The following is a 3,252-nucleotide window of genomic DNA, read 5'->3' on the forward strand; positions in this document are numbered from 1 at the left end:
AGGGACCAGTGACCAGGGACCAGTTGAACCAGTGACCTTTTGCTTTGGAAGACAATGCCCAACACACTGAGCCACCCTGGTAAGGGCTAGAACACTTATATCTTAATTGCAAGAAAAACAAATCAATTCAAAATGGACAGAAAACTCAATAGACATGTTCTTTATTTATATTTGCAATCTCTTTTTTTTTAATATATTTTATTGATTATGCCATTATAGTTGTCCCATTTCCCCCCTTCATTCCCCTCCACCCTGCACACCCCTGCCCCCCATTACTCCCCTTTAGTTCATGTCCACATGTCTAAAGTTCTTTACATTCTATATTTCCCCTACTATTCTTACCCGCCCTCTGTCTATTTTATACTTACCGTCTATGCTACTTACTCTCTGTACCTTCTTCCCCCTTCTCTTCCTCCCACTCCCCTATTGCTAACCCTCCAAGTGATCTCCATTTCTGTGGTTCCGCTCCTGATCTAGCTGTCCACTTAGTTTGCTTTTGTTTTAGGTGTGGTTGTTGGTAACTGTAAGTTTGCTGTCCTTTCACTGTTCATATTTATATCTTCTTTTTCTTAGCTAAATCCCTTTAAAATATTTTATTTATTTATCTTTAGAGGGTAAGGAAAGGAGAGAGGTAAAGAAATATCAATGTGTGGTTGCCTCTAGTGTGTCCCCTGCTGGGAACTGGCCTGCATCCCAGGCATGTGCCCTGACTGGGAATTGAACTGCGATCCTCTGGTTCACAGGCCCATGCTCAATCCACTGAGCTACACCAGCCAGGGCAAATAAGTCCCTTTAACATTTCATATAATAAGGGCTTGGTGATGATGAACTCCTTGAACTTGACCTTATCTGAGAAGCACTTTATTTGCCCTTCCATTCTAAATGAAAGCTTTGCTGGATAGAGCAACCTTGGATGTAGTTCCTTGCCTTTCATAACTTGGAATACTTCTTTCCAGCCTCTTGCCTATAAGGTCTCTTTTGAGAAATCAGCTGATGGTCTGATGGGAACCCCTTTGTAGGTTACTGTCCCCTTATCCCTTGCTGCTTCTAGAATTCTCTCCATTTTAATCTTGGCTAATGTAATGATGATGTACTTTAGTGTGTTCCTCCTTGGGTCCAATTTCTTTGGGACTCTCTGAGTTTCCTGGACTTCCTGGAAGTCTATTTCCTTTGCCAGATTGGGGAAGTTCTCCTATATGATTTGTTCAAATAACTTTTCCATTCACTGCTGTTCTTATTCCCCTCTGGTACCCCTATAATATGGATGTTGGAACATTGAAAGATGTCCTGGAAGTTCCTAAGCCTCTCCTCATTTTTTAAAATTCTTATTTCTTCATTCTTTTCTGGTTGGATGTTTCTTTCTTCCTTCTGGTTCACTCCATTGATTTGAATCCCAGTTTCCTTCCCATCACCATTAGTTTCCTTTGCATTTTGCTTCATTTCACTTAGTGTAGCTTTCATTTTTTCATCTAATTTGCGACTAAAGTCAACCGGTTCTGTGAGCATCCTGATTACCAGTGTTTTGAACTGTGCATCTGATAGGCTGGCTATCTCTTTTGTCGCTTAGAAATATTGGCCCTGGGGCTTTGAGCTGTTCTTCTGCTTGAGCCATAATGTTTTGGTCTATTCACGCCTGTTAGGTACGAGGGGCAAAAACTTAGGTGTTTATCAGGGCAGGTCAATCCATTCGCTGGGTTGTGACTGGGGGCAGGGTCAGAGAAGGAGAAATGGTGTTTGTTCCACTCTCTTTTGGATTTTGGTTCCCTCTGCCACTTCCCGCAAGCAAATTGGGCCCTTCTGGTGCTGGTTCCTGGGTGGGTGGGCTTGTGTACATTGTAGGATCCTGTGGGTCTCTCCAACGAACTCTCCTGTGAGGCTGGGAGCCTCTCCTGACATCTCAACCCCTGAAAGTTTTTTTAATCGGTGCTTTTAGGCTTTCTTTCCTGGTGCTGGGGCCCTGCATTGCACGGTCTGTCTCACTGTCCCTTTTTTCACCTGGTTTATCTGTGTGTGAATGTGTGACCGAGGTCAGCCAGCCACCTTGCACCCTCACTGGGTCTTGCCTGTTGCCACCCCATGCCTGGGATCTGCCAACCACAGCCTGCACGCCTGGGTTGGTCTGGCAGCCACTGCTTTTCCCTGCCGGGACCCCTCTCCGCCTGCCACAGACTCTGCCCTTCTTACAGGTCTAGATGAATTGTTTGTTGTCAGACTTCCTTACAGTTCAATTTTCTGTCTCTTTTGGTTGTGTTTTTGTTTCTAAATCTTTGTTGTCCTTAAATTTGGTTGTGCAAGGAGGTACAGTATTTCCACCCACGCCTCCATCCTGGCTGGAAGTCTCAATCTCTTTTATTTTAAAGTTATATTTAGCACACATATTTTATATTATGATATCTAAAGTCTTTGTGAGTTTTTTTTGCCTTTTTGTTTCTACTGGTTATTGCAAATGATGCTTTTTTGTGTGTGTATTTAGTGATTTGGGACAATGCATTGCTGCTTTTGTAGTAACTCTGGTGATTCCGTAAGGCCTGACATAAAGATTTCTCCAGTGCTTGCTTTGGCAGTACATATACTAAAATTGGGATGATACAGAGAAGATTAGCATGGTTCCCGCATAAGAGTGACCTGCAAATTTGTGAAGTGTTTCATATTAAAAAATATATTTCTCCAGAAAGGATGTATGTTTGCTTTTATCAGGTGCCGGGTGGCACTCAGAATCCATGGCTACCTTGAACTTAATTCTTGGCTCAAGGTTTTTTGGACCATCTAGACAGTGTGAATTTGGCTGCAAACTTTAAAGATGGATGGTTTGTAGTTACAATTCTTCAGGGATGGTTCTTCCCCCTTCCCTCCATACCAAAGTTCAAGACAGTTTTACTTTGTCTTGAGGAGGGATTTTCTCCTTCACCCTTAAATTGGTAGTATAGCTATTTAGGATCTCAGCTTAATGAAGAAAGTGTCTTTTATTAGATTCTCTATATTATATGGGCCCAGGACTCTATATCTTCCTAATGCATATGTTTTTTCAGGCTATAAATACTGAAGTTCAAGTGCACATTGGTTAGCAGATTCCCTCAAATCAAAAGCCAACATTGGTGTTGTGTTTATTCTCTCTGTGTCTTCTCTTAGTTTTTTGATCTGAACTTTCTTTACTTTTGTTAATTAATAGATGCAGTTAAGAAGATTAAAAATATATTTTGTCTAGCATTTTTAGACGTTTTCATTAGGAAGCTAAGCAGCCTGTCATTGTTT

At 41.7% G+C, this 3,252-nt stretch overlaps 1 non-coding gene across 1 annotated transcript; it reads left to right on the forward strand.

Moving 5' to 3' along the window:
• The first annotated feature begins 2,548 nt into the window (after positions 1-2,548).
• On the forward strand, positions 2,549-2,655 carry LOC119062543 (U6 spliceosomal RNA). Its single transcript, XR_005084998.1, has one exon. It is a non-coding gene; the product is annotated as a U6 spliceosomal RNA (small nuclear RNA).
• Positions 2,656-3,252: the final 597 nt, after the last annotated feature.

This window comes from Artibeus jamaicensis, unplaced genomic scaffold (genome assembly GCF_021234435.1).
Source record: "Artibeus jamaicensis isolate MK-2021 breed Jamaican fruit bat unplaced genomic scaffold, CSHL_Jam_final contig_233, whole genome shotgun sequence".
NCBI classification, from domain to species: Eukaryota; Metazoa; Chordata; class Mammalia; order Chiroptera; family Phyllostomidae; genus Artibeus; species Artibeus jamaicensis.